Genomic DNA, 16,898 nt, shown 5'->3' with positions numbered 1-16,898 from the left:
TTCTTCCAACAGTTGAAACCCCCCCCCCACCAATACTACCCTAACCTTAAACTATCCTGGGATACAGGCAATGGAAGGGATTGAAAGCATCAAGAAAAGTCCCAGCCTAGAACCTCGGGTGATCTTGCACTGGACAATGAATATTTTGCTTCCTGAACACTTTGGGGTACATCTTGTGGATTTTGGGCTATAGATCATGAAAATCACTTTAAAAATTTCCTATTACATACTGTTTTTTTTTAAAAAAAAAACCTATTGTTATTTCCTGTCATATTTTAAGTCTACTTCAAGTCTACAAAACCATGAAGTGCGACATTTCATTAAAAATTTATTTTCTGCATTCGCACTTGGACTTCTTCCCTGCTGAACTTGGTGCAGTTAGTGACAAACATGGTGAAAGGTTTCATCAGGACATTGTGAGCATGGAAGAGGTATCAGAGGAACTGGAATCCATCAATGCTGGTCATCTATTGTTGGATACTGACATGAGGCATCAGATGCTGAGTACAAACAAAATCAGTGGGAAAACATTTTATTTGGTCAGTTGAACTAATGCAATGTGCCAGCATCATTTATGAAACACACTAAATTAGTGGTTCTCAACCTTTTTCTTTCCATTCGCATACCACTTTAAGTATTCCCTATGCCATTGATGCTCTGCGATTAGTAGGGGATTTCTTAAGGTGGTATATGGGTGGAAAGAAAAAGGTTGAGAACCACTGTGCTAAATTCAATAAAAGTTAATTTAATGTTTCTCCAACTAACTCAAGATGCAGCAAATCTAAAATGATCTTTGTGTTCAGCTCGATGGTGTCTATCATAATCCACAATGTTTTTCAGAAAACAGACTTTTTTTGGGGGGGGGGAGGAAACTTGTCCATTGTGATTAGTTCATTGGCCAGCGGCTTGGGGAGAGCAGGAGTGATGTGACACCACTCACATCCAGCCTAACACAACCCAGCTCCAGAACGGAATGAAGCACCAACCATTATGGAGGAGCAGGTTCATCTCTTTTTGCCAACGCTGCCAGCTTCACCTCAGGGAACAAACTCCCTTGTACAGATTGCAGCCTGCACCTCGGCTTGGATCAAATACTGCAGAAGGTATAGCCACAGAGAAACTAGCTGCAGGAATGTGACTTTGGACCTTAAGTCGACACAACTGGGAATGAAAATTGCATCAATTAACATGTGCAGAGTGAAAAGCACTCCACGAGGTGTCGCCACCTTGGGACTGTAGAGATCCGATCTCAACTACTGGTTGTTCCCAGGGACTTGTACTGAGTCAAACATAAAATGCTGCTGAAACATCGGTCTGCCCAAAGCCTCCTGTTCTTCCGGTGCAAGCAAATACTGCTGACCAGCATGTTCCAAGGTGCAGGAGAGCATGCTGAAGAACTTGCTAAAACTCAGTGCAGTCACAGTGAAGGTTCTGTGGGGAAGGACCATAGTTTAAAGTCTGTGGGGAAGGACCATAGTTTAAAGTCCTCTGAACTGAGGTGCTGAACCCTATGTGACAGTCTCCCAAATGCTTCTTGGATGTATTGTGTCCATTGAAAACATCTATCTGACACGTGCCCTCAAGAGAACAGACGATGTTATTCGGTGCTCCCATTGTAATCTCTATGTGAGAGAGACTGGGAGATTGCTTCATTTGAGTGCACCTGCTCTGTCTGCTGCAATAGCGTGGTTCCACCCATTTCAATTCCTTGTCCCATTCCCTCGCTAACGTGTCTGTCCATGGTACTGACAGACAGAGACCACCCACAAATTGGAAAAAAACACCTTATTAATTCATTCTTCCTCTCCCTCTCAATTCTTATGTTTCCTCTTTTCATATCTAATTAACACCTTTTTGGCTGTTAAATCTGCACTCCTCCCCCTCCCATCCTTCCCCCTTCATGTCCAGTCTTTATTAAAATGCCTGCCTGCTTTGTTTTTTTTTCCTTGAAGAAGGGCTCAGTCCCAAAATGGCGGTGTACTACCAATCAACCACAATCAGGTAGAGAATTGTGATTAATAGGCTTTAATCACCTTAAAGTGTCAGCACAGCTTGCATGTTGCTGGCCCAGTTCCAAGACAGGTACTGAGAGAGGAGTTTGGACCTGACGGCCTTTATGGAGATATCTGGGAGGGAGGAGTCACAGGTTCAGGGGGTGGGCCAGCCCATACAGCACATATATACATCGTGGTAGCACCACATTCACCCCTCCTTTTTAAACAAAGTTTGGCAGGGTGGTGTGGTTTAGTGTTTGTTACAGTTCCAAAGCCCCTTACAGGTTCAATCTGTCTGGTGATCTTGTCTGTTGCTGCTGTTATGAGCCCAAAGGACCCCAAAACCCAGCAGCAATAGACATTCACCAAGACAAGTGGCTTTCAAAACAAAAGTTATTTTTAATCAACTTCAAACATGAAAATAGAATTAAACTTTAACTTAACTCTATACTTATACTTAACTATATACTAACCCAAATTACGCCATTTTAATTCTAAGTGCACATCTATGTAATGTGTGTGTGTGGATTTAAGAAAAGTTCTTTGGTTTTCAGTTCAATCTCACTTCTCCTTCTTCCAAGTTCTCTGAGTACAGGCAATCAGCATACTGTGCACAGAATTTAACATGTATAAAGTTCACCAGGCTTGGAGCTTGAAAGGTAAATGTTTACTGTTCAGGAAGGTTCTTGTAGGGTTTGCAGAGGGAGATATTTGTTGCTCCAGGATTTCCACAACTGAGGTACCACCACTAGTCACCTCAGGGTCTCGCTGATGAAACTTGCCCCATCAGGGTCTTCCAGATGGTAACCTCTTTCTTCAAGCTACCACAGAGTTCCATTCCTTCCTCTATTTCAAGAGAAACATCAGACGATTGCACCTCCAACCATCTGCTGCTCTGGGACTTGCTTTCATCAGTTTCAAACAGTTTTTCCTGGATTGCACTTTTCAGTTACTTGTCAGTATCCCACACACTGACTGACTGAGCTGTTAACTCAACTCTCTCTCTTTTGCAACTGAAACTCCAAAGAGAGCATGTGACTCATGTCTTGCAAAACCCCCACCTTCTCCAGCAAACAACAGGAGTTCTTTCTTCTTCTCAAGTTGTTATCTTAGGTAAACAATCCAGGAGTGACTTTTCTGTGCACTCTGGCAAAACCCTTGAAAAGAGCTTCCACTAGCCATCATGTCTCCAGGTCCAAACAATGGTCATTTATTTTATGATGTCAGTTCAATTAACACCTAATTATGAAAGGTGCTTACATTCTCCAGAGATCTTCAGTATTTATTCAGTCCTTCAAATAAGATCTGTTTTAAAATGTGTGAATGTATGTGACCTACTCTAAATCTTATAAATTCTCCCCAAATATTAATGTTGTTACATTGTGATCATCGTATGGTCTGATTTGGCACAGCTGTTGGTTCCCAGGTGGTGTCTTGTGCATAAGATGGTGGCTGAGGTGGGGTAGGGGGGGGAGGGTGGGAGAGGTGGTACCGTGGTGGTGTTCAGATTGGTTGGAGTTTGGGGCACGAAATCAGGTGCCGAAAGTGGGGCCAGTTGGTCGAGATACCGGGTGAGGGGATTGGCCAGTCAGTTGAGGGGTCTTCTACATGTGCCAGGTCCCTTATGGAGACGGTGTCCTGTCGACCATCCTGATACTGCATGTAGGCGTATTGGGGATTGGCGTGGAGGAGGTGGACCTTCTCGACCAGACAATCAGTTTTGTGACATCTGATGTGTCTTCGAAGCAGCACAAACCCAGGGTTCGTCGGCCAAGATGGTAGTGTGGTTCCAGATCCCAACTTCCTGGGGAAGGAAAAGAGCCTTTTGCGTGATGTAGCATTTGTGGCCAAACCGAGAAGGGACCTAGTAGCATGGAATGTGTCAGGGAGGGCATCTAGCCACCGGGAGATGGGCAGTCCTTTTAAGGGCTAAGAGGACTGCCCTTCAAATGGTGGTGGTGTCCCTCTCTACTTGCCCGTCCCCCTCTCTACTTGCCTGTTCCCCTGGGGATTATAGCCTGTGATCCTGCTTGTGGCTATGCCCTTGACCAGCAGTTACTGGCACAGCTCCTCGATCATAAAGGAGGACCTCCGGTTCCTATGGATATAGCAGAGGTACCTGAACAGAGCGAAGATGACGCGAAGCACATTTATGACCATGGCTGTGGTCATATACGGGCAGGGGATGGCGAAGGGGAAACAGGAGTATTCATCTACGATATTTAGAAAGTACACATTCCTGTTGGTGGATGGGATAATCCCTTAAAGTTCATGCTCAGTTGCTCAAAGAGGCAGGTGCTTTGATGAGGTGGGTTTTACCCGATTGATAGAATTAGGGTTTGCACTCGGCATAGACCGGGCAGTTGCATGTCAACTCCCTGATGTCTTCAACTGCGTAGGGGAGGTTGCAGGCTCTAACAAAGTGGTAGAGTCAGGTGTCTCTGGGGTGGGAGAGGATGTTGTGGAGGACTTGGTGACGATCCAGCTGCGTGTTGGTGCATGTCTGCAGGACAGGGCATCGGGAAGCTCATTGAGCTTCCTGGTCCAGTACAAGATCTTGTAGTTGTATAGGACATTTCTCCACCTCGGGACCTTTGTCATTCTTAATTTTTCCCTGCTGTTTATTGTTGAACATAAAAGTGACTGCACATTGGTCAATCAGCAGGGTGATTGGTTTTCCGGCCTGGTAGTGCCTCCAATGGCACACAGCTTCCACTCTGGCTTGGGCCTCTTTCTATGGCTGAGTGCCAGAGCTCAGGGCCCTGGAGGGTTCTGGAAATAAATTCTACCTGGTTGAGCGTGGCAGCCGGGGTGAAGTTGGATGCATCACTCCCCACCTGGAAGGGGATGGATTCATCTACAGCGTGCATCACGGCCTTGGCGATATTGCTCTTGATGCGTGTGAACGCCATTTGGGCTTCTGCTGACGGTACAGCTTTGTTTGTGTAATTGGAGACCCACTGGGCATCATAGAAAAAGAAGCCAAAACATCTTTTCATTGCCTTGATGATCTGGGGTAATGGGAGTTCCAATGTTTGAGGTGGGGGGGGGGGGCGATGTAGTCAGGGTCTAGCTGCCTTCGAAATGCAAGTGGGTATGACCCCTGGTCTATCCAGTCTCTTTGCATACGGCAGTCCTGCCATCCCAGGAATCAGTCATTCAAACAAAATTAAACATATAAAGTTTTTTGGTACATTTTACATGACTTACAAATTACACATGAATTATAGCAGTTCGGTTGAGCCTGCCCGATCAGTGTTGCTTCATCTGAGGGGCAGTTCAAACCCTGTGCATTTCCGTATCCCTTTCATATGCTTGTCAATGCTGGAACACAACAAATGCCTTCCACCACCCAACACCAAGGAGAAATAAAATGCTCCAAATTAAATTGGACATGGAATGTACCAAGAGGGTGCAGCCTTATCACAGCTCCTTCTTGGAGGTGTGAAATTGTTCAGGTGATTCTCAAAGATACAATGTTATTCAGTGAAGAGGTTTGCCCTGGTTCTGTCCAAATTACCTCCCTGATGTGTACTGTGACAGATTATGTTATATTTTGTATTGTATATAGATATGTTTTAAAGGAGATAAATTTTGGCAAGTTTTTATTAGTGTAGGTCACATACAAACATTTGAAAACTGATCTCATTTAAAATGCCAGAGCTCTGCTCAAGCCAGACTGTCCAGGCTCCAAGTGCCTTTGCAAAAACTTTGAAGGATGCCTATAAGGACTTAACAAGTAGATATTAATTATTGTTTTGGAAAGCAACAGATGAATGAACTTGGAAGATTAGGACCAGTGCCACAGTCTGTCTGAGTGCAGTTAGCTGTTCTAAGAGGGTCATGGGGTTTTCTTTGAATGAGAGAAAGAGAGAGAGAATTCAGTTCTTCAGTTCAGCAGCTGGGACTGGAACATGACAAGCTGGCAAGCTTGTGAAAAACCCCATTTTGAAGACTAGTTATGAGTTCGTAGTTCAGCCTGGTCAAAACTCTTGTGGCCTATACAAGAGGAGAGGACTGGCTGAATAATGTTTCACTTGAAATAAGGGAAACAAAAAGGAATTCTGTGGTGAGCTGAAAGAAAGAGGTTATCATCTGGAAAACCCTGAAGTGGCTGATCAGAAGGAATCAGTTATGGATGTCCAATGAGCAAATCTCTCTTTGAAAACTGACAAGAACCTTCCTGAGCAGTAACCATTTACCTTTCAAGCACCGAAGTCTGATGAAATTCATAAATGTTAAATTCTGTGCACAGTATAAGAATTGCCTACAACCAATAAACTTGGAGTGAGAAGTGAGATTGGACTGTGAATCAAATAACTTTTTTTTTGAGCTTGTATACACATTACATATACGTGTGTTTAGAATTAGGAGATCAGGTTAGGTTAATAGCAATAAGTTAAAGTTTGATCCTGTTTTTATGTTTAAATATTATTAAAATCAACTTTTGTTTAAGAAACATTTGTCTTGGTGAATATCTATTGCTGCTGGGTTTTGGTCCTCTGGGGTCATAGCAGTACAGATAGACTTGCATTCAATGTGTTTGCCCATCAGCTGTGTTTGTATGACATATAGCAAAAAGAATATATTTGCATTATACTATAAAGTTTTTCTGAGAGATATGATGCAATAAAGTGCATCAGGTCAAATATCATGAATTTCAAAGTTTATTTTCAATCCTTTGCTTAATGGAGAATGTTGGTGTACCAAAAGTTTTTCATTGCTTTGTCCTATATGCTAATTTATTGTTTAGGGCCTTGCAAATCATTTTTTTTTTATTGACAATTGAAACTAAAATCTATTTTTCAAGATTGGCTGAGGGAGTTACATTTTTATATTGAAAATGAAATTCCAAAACAAATTCACTTGGAGGGAATTCAGAAAATTAAATCAAATCCCAGATACATAGACAGGAAATTTTTTTAAATAACCCACAAATGCAACTTAATTTCTGCAATAATAATCACATTTTCCACCAACTACAACACAATTGCACCACCAGACATATCTTCCCCTTTCTGCCTCCCTCTGCTTTCTATGGACCACTCTCTCCGGGAGTCCCTCTTCCACTTATCCCTTCTCACTAATTGTCCCCTCATTGCCTACCACGTGACAGCAGGAAAGACTACACTTGCACCCACACTTTTTCCCTCGCCACCATTCGGGGCACCAAACAGCAGCGAAATAACACTTCAATTGTGAATCTGCAGGGGTCATCAACTGCATCTGATGCTCCTTTTGTGGTCTCCTTGACATTAGAGAGATTGGACACTGATATTGAGAGATCATTTGTTGAGCACCTTTGCTCTGTCCACTGCAATAATGGGGACTTCCCAGTGACCAACCATTTCAGTTCCACACCCCATTCCCACACTAATATGTCTGTCAATGGCCTCGTGCCCTGCCAAACCGAGTCTCCCTTCCAAATTGGAGGAGAAACACTAATATTCCATCTGGGCACTCTTGAACAAGATGGCATTGACATTCACTTCTCCAGTTGCGCTCTCGCTCGCTCTTGCGTGTGCTCTCTCACTCTCCTTTTCTCTCTCATCCTTCTGTCTCCTTTCCTCCAGATCCCCACCCCCCTTTATTTCTATTCAGAGAGCTCCCCCTCCCCTATCACTTTTTACTCTTTGACCCTCCCACCTATGTTCACTTATGACCTCCTACCAGTTAGCTCCTGCCCCTTCCTCCCTCCTCTCCTCCTCCCATCTTTATTAAGCACCTGCCTGCTTGTTGCTCATACCTTGATGAAGGGCTCAGAGCCAAAACGTTGGTTACCCTTCACCATCCTTTAGATGGTGCATTACCAATTGAGTTTCTCCAGCACTTTTGTGTACTGGATGAAAACCTAAATGACCAGTGTCTAGTATTTATTCATTTCAACCATCTACAGTGTGGTTCTACCTCTGGTTCAAGGTGGCGCTTCCAGAAGCAGAAGTGTAATCCATGTGTCTGCAAGCACAAATAGTAACTGTCACTGTTTCAGCTACACAGTACACTAAGCTATGTTATGGAAATAGTTAACTGCTAAAATTAAAGCATTATCACAGCACCACTGTTGTGGTAGAGCATAAATATTTTTATATTTCACTGAAATCTGAAAAAGTTGGCACTAAGACTTGATTATGGAATGTATGGTATATATAGTTACAGAATACAAGCTTATTTTAATTTTGACGTGGTTAGTCATTATCACTGATTTCTCATAGAGTCATACAGTGTGTAAACAAGTCCTTCACTCCAACTTTCCCATGCCAACCAAAATGTCCCACCCACACTCATCCCATCTGCCTGCATTTGGCCTCTATTCACTCCAAACCCGTCCAATCCATGCGTTTGTTCAAATGTTTCTTAAACATTACAATAGTACCTGCCTCATTCACCTCCTCTGGCAGCCCATTCCATACATCTCTCTTAAAACCATCCTCTGGTTTTAAAAAAAATTTACCCCTCAGGTTCCTGTTAAATCTCCTCAACTTAAACCTATGTCCTCTGATAACTTATCCCGCTACTCCGGGAGATTCACCTGATCACCTCACATGATTTTGTACACCTCTATGATATCCGGCCTCATTGAAATTTACATCAGATTCAGATTTATTGTCAGAATACATTCCTCACATACAACCGTGGGGTTCCTTTTTCCTGCAGGCATGACAGAATTAACATTAGTTGGTAGAGCAAAAAATAAACTGTACACAGCATAACACATGTAAACAAATAAAGAACTGTAAACATAATGAATGTAAACAAGCTGACTGTGCAATACAAAGAGAAAAATCAATAAAGTGCCTAAGTAAGATTCCTTAAATAAGTTCCTGATTGAGTTTGTTGTTGAAGAGTCTGATGGTGGAGGGGTAGCAGCTGTTCCTGAACCTGGTGGTGTGAATCTTATGGCACCTATACCTCTTACCTGATGGCAACAGCGAGAACAGAGCATGTGCTGGGTGGTGAAGGTCTTTGATGATTGCTGCTGCTCTCTGACGGCAGTGTTCCTTGTAGATGCACTCAGTAGTGGGGAGGGTTTTGCCTGTGATTCCTGGGCTCTGTCCACTATCTTTTGGAGGGCTTTATACTTGGGGGTATTGGCATTTCCATACCAGACCGTGATGCAGCTGGTCAGCACACTTTCCTCCACACCTCTGTAGAAATTTGCCAGGGTTTCTGGTGTCATATCAAATCTCTGCAAACTCCTGAGGAAGTAGGCGTGCTGATGTGCTTTCTTCATGATGCCATTCATGTGTTGGGTCCAAGAAAGATCCTCCGAGATAGTGACTCCCAGAAGTTAAATTTGCTCACCCTCTCCATCTCTGATTCCCCAATGATCACTGGATTATATACCTCTGGCTTTCCTTTCCTGAAGTCAACAATCAGCTCCTTAGTTTTGGTGACATTGAGTGCAATGTTGTTGGTATACCATTCAGCCAAGTGTCCAGTCTCCAACCTCTATGCTGACTCATCCCCTTCCTTTATAAAACCCACTACCATGGTATTGTCGGCAAATTTGTACATGGTGTTATTGTCATACTGAGCGGCACAGTCATAAGTATAAAGTGAGAAGAGCAGGGGGCTAAGAACACAGCCCTGTGGTGCCCCAGTATTGATGGAGATTGATGGAGATTACCAATCTTCACTGATTGTGGTCTGGAGATGTGGAAATCCATGATCCAATTACATAGTGGGGTGTTAACTCCCACATCTTGGAGTTTGCTGATCAGTTTTGAGGAGATGATTGTGTTAAATGATGAACTGTAGTTGATAGAGCGTCCTGCATCTTTGGTGTCCAGGTGTTCCAGGGCTTAGTGTAGAGCCAGTGAGATGGCAACTGCCATAGTCCTGTTACTACCTGAGGTGAACTGGAATGAATCCATGTCACTGCTCAGACAGGGGCTGATGTGCTTCATCACCAGCCTCTCAAATCACTTCATCACTGTTGATATAAGTGCTGCTGGTTGATAGTCATAAAGGCAGGTTACTGTACTCTTCTTGGGCACTGGTACTTGCCAAGTATTTTGCTCATTGACTTAGTCTGAACATGTCTTTGTAAGCTAAAGGTCCCATTTATACTGTGTCCAATGTCACTTTAGTGCTTTAGATAGACTTGGCATGTCATTTTGCATCCAATGCTGAACAGTAACACTCGTAACAGGTGGTGACGAGCAAAGTTTTATGTTACATATGGCCAATTGCCTGCCATGCAACCAGTTTCAAAATCCAGTCAATAACACTGGACAACAACGATCTTGCTTCCAAACATTTTTGGGTCTATTTTATGGATATTGGCATGCTGATCATAAAAATTGCCTTAAAAATTTCCTATCATATACTGTTATTTAGTCTCTCTCTCTCTCTCCCTGCCAATCTTCGTGCAGCCAGTGACGAACATGGTGAAAGATTTCACCAGGACATTGCAACTATGGAAAAGCCGTATCAGGGCAACTGGAATCCACCAATGGTGGCTGACTTTTGTTTGTCACTAACGTAAGAGGCATCAGATGCTTAGTACAAATGAAAATCAGCAGCAAAACACTTTTCGATCAGCTGGATTAACGCAGTGTGTCAGCATTATTATGTGATGAAGCATGCTAAATTCAATAAAAGTTAATTTAATGCTTCTTCAACTTCCCACGTTATTACAGCAAATCTGAGATTATCTTTGAGTTCATCTTGAAGATGTTTATCATAATCCCCATTTTATTTTCAGGAAGCAAAGCTTTTGGAAAAAGAATTGTTGTCCAGTGTAAGTTTGCTGTCAGTCTCAAGAGTTTTAAGTTCTGCATTCCTTCTGGAAGTTCATATAAATTACATCAGAGGACAACCCCCAATCTTCTAATCAAATCAAAGTAGGTTCATCAGACACCAACAACCTTGTCTCATTCTCTGTCCAGATGAATTTTTCAAGGCGATCAGTCATTCTGTACCAGATTAAGTCTCAAGTGATCTGTCCCTTTGCCATTATAGATGTGTGCATTTCCTTTCTCCCTTAACCTATTCTGGTAAGAAAACAATGAGAAGTTCCTGCAGGAAATCATTTTTTTTACAGAACCAACACGTCAAAGAAAGTCTGAAATTTAGCAATTGTAATGATGAAATAAAAAGGGAATAAAGATTTATGATTCCAATATTTATCCTGAAACATTTACTTCAAATTAGGACTTGTTGTATTTTAGATTTTCTTGTATACCACAACCTCAGCTTAAAAGAGGTAATTTTGATCTGGGGGAATAAGGAAGCAGTTACCTGTTACACACCGCACACACAAGAGATGGCCGATGTTGGAATCTGAAGCTAAACGCAATCTGCTGGGACTTGATAAAGAGTTTCGGCTGGAAACCACTTTTTCTTTTTCTCCCACTGATACTGCTTGACCCACTTGAGTTCCTCCTTAAGGAAGAATGCACGTAGCAGAGGCTATCAAATCCACAATAATGGAATTTGACCTAAAACAGGGAACGATTTCTTATTGTGTTTGGGATATGTGTGAGACTGATGAGGTCACAGTAATCGTCCATCTCAAGGTCACTAATGGTAATGGCCTTTGTTCTAGACTTGTTGGAACCCTTGAGTTGATGTTTTCGAATGATAATATTCAAACTAGCATGAGTGAATATCTCCCGGATGCAATTAGTTGCTCCTATAGCTTGATACCCTTGCTGATGGTATAGGTGGTGGCAAAATGAACTTTCTCAATATTAGTAGTGAGGAACAACACCAAGATTATAAATTCCTACCTGGTCTTGTGTGTATTTATGATGCTGGGGTCTTTCATCGCAACCTTAGAACAAAATGATTTTATTACTCAATATTTTGGATTCAACAAGTTGACGCTGTCTATGGGTGTGCAATGGAGCTGAATATTAAATTGAGACTGATTTAAGAAATGTTTAGCTGGACTGGGATGTAAATGTATTTGGGATCAATTTGTTTTGTCTGAGAGAGCGAGATGAGCAGCATCAGAGCAACATGCCCTTGGGTGCAAATGAAGATCTGAAATGCTGTGTAACACACAGCTAAACTATCCCATTTTACACTATTCCCCTAATACAAAATGAATCCGGATGGAGTGTTCAGAAATTGTAATTAATATCCCAGGATAGACCACATTGGGGTTCATCAGAGTGGAAGTACACGTAATACAAGCCTTAATTATCGCTAATACCTATCTGCCAATTTAAATAAGCAATTGAAGCAGCCGTTGATTTCTTGCAGACACACTAAGTGGTTACCAATGTTGCCTTGATGAGCAACGTTTGATTTGTGCATTCAGGCTGTTAGAAATGTCGCACCATCACTTACAATACTCTTAATTATGATATTTAAATGATTAGGAATATTTAAATTCAGCTGCCAGATTTTTCAAAGAAATTATCTTTTGCGTTGCTAATCTGACCTTGGTTTTGTACCTTGGCTTCCACACTGGAAATGAATTGTGTTGGTAAAAGATAAAGGTTCCATTATTGTCACGTAATACTACATTTAGAATGTAACATGCATTAAATTCTGTAACTTGTCAACTGTAAAGCAGGCAGAGAGTTGCTACTTTGTCCAGCACCCCTCATAGAAACCTTCAGCACCTGGTGTTCACAGGCAGTCTTCCCTGTGTAGAGCTCGTCAAAAGAACCAAAGACTTGTTGATCCAAACCACGGCTTTTATTAGCAAAAGAGAGGAGCTCTTCTCAGGTGGCCGACCAGTCTGGAATGATCCGACCTGGCTAGGGACACAACCCTTTAAGGCCCAGACAATAGGCGTGGCTTAGCTCTCAGCCAATTGCTGTAAGCACAGACTAGATACAGTAACTATATACACTATGTACATTGGTGATAGATCTGTACTATCACACCCTGACCAGGCCTCAGCCTGCTTAGCTTCTGAGATCAGACTGCCGAGGAACACCAGGTGCTGTTGTTACACTTACAAAGGAGTATGTTTATCAGTTGTGGTGGTGTAGCGGCTGCTATACAGATTGAAACTCACCACGAACACGTTGGGGCTTTCAACAAACTGTTTTATTCAAACTTTGCACACGTCCCTTTAAGGGCGGCGTGAGCTCTGCCCCGCACCGGCGGTGATGTCACCACGCTTGCCTGAGGCGCGTGCTTTGCCCTAACCCACACGGCATGGAGGTCCCCCAACGGTGCTCTCGTCTCGCGGCTGCCTCGCCAGCGCGGCGGGTTCACCACAAGGATGAGCACTGACACACAACCCCCCCCCCCAGAACTGGCTTACACGTCTCGCTGCCTGGGCGGCCAGCCTCGTCATTTCGTCGAAGGTCCAGGTGTGCCACCTTCAGACGGTCGACTGTGAACAATTTCCCCTTGCCCCTGATGTCCAAGGTGAACATCTTGCCTGAGCGCTGCAGGACTTAATTGGGGCCTTCATAGGGGCGCTACAGGGGAGCGGTGTGTGGACCTCGCAGGAAGAAAACGAAATCAGCTGTGGCCAGCTCCTTGGGGACACAGCATGGGTGGCTGCCATAGTGGGGTGGTGGTGGGGGCGCTAGTGAGGTGAGCTTACCCCGTAAGTCTGCCAGCAAGGTTCGACCTCGGTCACGGAGCTGATGCTCGGGCCGAAGAACTCCCCGGATAGTGACAGCGGCACTCCATAAACCAACTCTGTGGATGATACTTGTAGGTCTTAGTTCTGATGTCGAGTGGGACCCAGGGCAACTCGTCCATCCAGCTGAAACCAGTGAGGCGAGCCATGAGGGCCGACTTTAGGTTCCAGTGGAAGCGCTCCACTAGGCCATTGGCTTGGGAATGCTATGCAGTTGTGTGGTGGAGCTTGATCCCCAAGAGGTTCGCCAGCTGTGACCAAAGGGTGGATGTGAACTGGGCACCCCTGTTGTTCGTCATGTGTGCCGGGACCCCGAACTTGACGATCCAATGAGCGAGTAGGTTCCTGGCACAGATCTCGGTGGACGTGTCCCTCAGTGGGATGGCTTCCGGCCACTTCGTCGTGCGGTCGACCATTGTCAACAACTAGCGGGCGTCCCTAGACATTGGCAGGGGTGCCCACGTGTATGTGCTCGAACCTCTTAGCTGTGGAGTCGAACTGCTGTACCGGGGCCTTTTTACATGGCGCTGAACCTTGGAGGCCTGACACTGCATGCAGTTCCTCGCCATCTGGGCTACCTGCTTCTTGAGGCCGTGCCACACAAGCCATTCTGCCACCATGCGAACCGAGGTCCTGACTGAGGGGTGGGCCAAATCATGGACCATGCTGAAAGCCTGTGTCCTCCATTGCAGTGGAACTACTGGGCACGGCAAGCCGGTGGAGATGTCGCAGAGCAGCTTGTCGGGGCTGTCCGACAACTTGAGGTCCTGGAGCTGGAGACCTGTGATGGCAGTGCGGAAAGCTTGTGTATCTGCATCCTCCCTCTGTACCTGCGCTAGCTGGGCATAGAACAGGCCAGGGGCGAGGCTGTGGATGGTGGGCCTTGAGAACGTATCTGCCACGTCATTGTCCTTACCCGCTTGATGTCGGTGGTGAACTCCGATACATAGGACAGATGCCGCTGCTGGCGCGCCGACCAGGGATCCTTTGACATAGCGAGGGCCTGAGTGAGCAGTTTGTGGTCGGTGAACACAGTGAATGGCCTGCCCTCCAGAAAGTACCGGAAATGTCTGATGGCCAGGTACAGGGCCAGGAGTTCACTGTCGAAGGCACTGTACTTCAGTTCCGGGGGTTGGAGGTGCTTGCTGAAGAAGGCAAGCGGGTGCCACTGGCCGTTGACTGATTGCTCCAGGACGCTCCCGATGGCCATAGCCGATGCATCCACCGAGAGCGCAGTGTGGGCATCGGCTGCGGGTGGGCCAGTAGGGTGGCGCTCGCCAGGATGTCTTTCGTCACAATGAAAGCATTCTCAGCCTCTTCCATCCATTCCGTGGTTTTGTTCTTCATGGGAATCAGTGCGAACAACAGCCGCATGATGCGAGCCACCCCTGGGATGAACCGGTGATAGAAGTTGACCATGCTGACGAATTCCTGTAGGCCCTTGAGGGTGTTGGGCTTCAGGAACTGGCATACAGCTGTGACCTTCTCAGGTGCCGGTGCGGCCCAGGAACTGCACGATGACAGTGAGGTCAAACACTGCCAGCCAGGCGAATAGTGCACGGAGATGGACCTTGTGCTCGTCGTGGTCCCGACTGGCGATGAGGATGTCGCCAAGATAGATAACACGGTCCAAGTCTCTGCCCACCGCGTCCATCAGGCATTGGAATGTCTGGGCCACATTTTTGAGGCCGAGGGGCAGATGCAGGAAATCAGATGCCGAATGGGGTGACGATCGCGGTCTTGCCGATGTCATCGGGGTGGACTGGGTTTGGTGGTAACCCCGTACCAGGTTGACCTTCAAGAAAACCCCGGGCGCCATGCAAGTTGGCCGTAAAGTCCTGTATGTGCACAGTGGGCTATTGGTCCAGTGTGGTCGCATCATTGAGGCAACGGTAGTCCCCTCATGGGCGCCAACCCTCAGAACCCTTGGGGACCATGTGGAGGGGGGAGGCCCAAGGGCTATCCGATCTGCGGACGATCCCCAGCTCCTGCAGTCGGGAGAACAACTCCTTTGCCAGTTGCAGTTTCTCGGTGGGCAACTGCCTGGCTTTGGCATGGAGGGGGGAGGGGGGGGCCCTGGGTCAAGATGTGGTGGCAGACTCCATGTTGGGGCATGGTGAAAGTAAACTGTGGCTGCAGGGGAACTCGTCGAGCATGTGAGAATACTCGTTCTTAGGGGCACTGATGGAAGCTATTCCCGGGTTGCATGTGTCTAGGGTGTCGAGATTGGAAGGTGTGGGCGTTTACCAACCGCTTGCCTTTAATGTCCACCAACAGGCTGTGTGCCCAGAGGAAATCTGCCCCCAACAGCGCTGTGTCCACAGAGGCCAGCATGAACTTACAGCGGAACTTGTCCTTGCCAATCTGGATCTGTGCGCTGTATGTGCCGAATGGCTGCCTATAGGGTTGGGCCCTGTGTGTGGGTGCGGGTCTCGAGGGCAGTCGGGGGAGCATGCTCAGTTTGGCTCCGTTGTCTACCAGGAAACGTCGGCTGCTGGACTTGTCGGTCAAATGCAGGAGGCTGTTTGAGGAAAACCTGTTAGAAAAAGAAGCAGGGTCTGTACTAGCGCCAGCATTTCATCCATGAGGGCAGATGGGGTTCTGTCTCCCAGACCATCCAGGTGTAGGAGCCTGGAGGCGCGCTGCTGCGGTGAGAGGCTGAAGGTGCTGAGGAGGAGGTTTTTGAGAGGAAGGTATTTACCTTCCTCCGGTGGGTTGTGGATGAGGTCGTCCACCCTGGCCGCAGTTTCTTCATCGAGCGCACTCACGGCAGTGCCTGATGTGATGTGTCGGAGGCGAACCAAATGCGTGGGCGATGGGTCCAGAACAGGGGAAGTTTCACCGCAACTGTGTTGATTGCTGCAGAATCCATCTCTGGAGGCCAGAAAACCGTCTGGGCTCGCTGGGGTCACCAATGTAGCAGCTGCTACACAGATTGAAACGCATCACGACCACGTCGGGGGTTTCAACGAACTGTTTCATTTAAACTTCGCGCGTGTCCCTTTCAAGGGCGGCACGAGCTCCGCCCCCGTGTCGGCGGTGACGTCACCATGCTCGCCCAAGGCACGCGCTTTGCCCAAACCCTCGCGGCACGGAGGTCCCCCGATGGTGCCATCTTCTCACGGCTGCCCCAAGTGGGCCCAGTTCACCACAACCGCCACAGTGGGATATTATTTATAACATATGTTGTGGGGTAGGGTAAATGTAGTTATGATAACCATGTTTATACTGGAGTATATGTGCCTCACATACAATAGATTATTTCAATTGTGACGAGATTAACTGTTAGGAAGTGTGGTTTATCACACTTAAGTGCATTAATATTGTTAAACTTATCATGGTGTAAT

General features: G+C 45.8%; 1 protein-coding gene and 1 long non-coding RNA gene across 5 annotated transcripts in view; one reads left to right on the top strand and one right to left on the bottom strand.

Annotated features, from left to right (window-relative positions):
* Positions 1-16,898, top strand: part of cabp1a (calcium binding protein 1a) — a 149,521-nt gene that overhangs the window by 9,026 nt on the left and 123,597 nt on the right. The gene's annotated exons all lie outside the window — the stretch shown is intronic.
* LOC138761211 (uncharacterized) lies at positions 446-16,774 on the bottom strand. 2 transcript variants are annotated; one of them, XR_011356192.1, is made up of 3 exons: positions 16,253-16,774; positions 7,902-11,772; positions 446-500 (listed from the first exon to the last, which is right to left on the bottom strand). It is a non-coding gene; the product is annotated as an uncharacterized lncRNA (long non-coding RNA). The 2 variants fall into 2 exon arrangements; XR_011356193.1 differs by lacking the exon at positions 446-500 and having other exon boundaries at positions 7,706-7,949; positions 8,524-11,772.

Source organism: Narcine bancroftii, chromosome 4 (assembly GCF_036971445.1).
Source record: "Narcine bancroftii isolate sNarBan1 chromosome 4, sNarBan1.hap1, whole genome shotgun sequence".
In the NCBI taxonomy this organism is placed as follows: domain Eukaryota; kingdom Metazoa; phylum Chordata; class Chondrichthyes; order Torpediniformes; family Narcinidae; genus Narcine; species Narcine bancroftii.
This window is presented reverse-complemented; position numbering and strand designations above follow the sequence as displayed.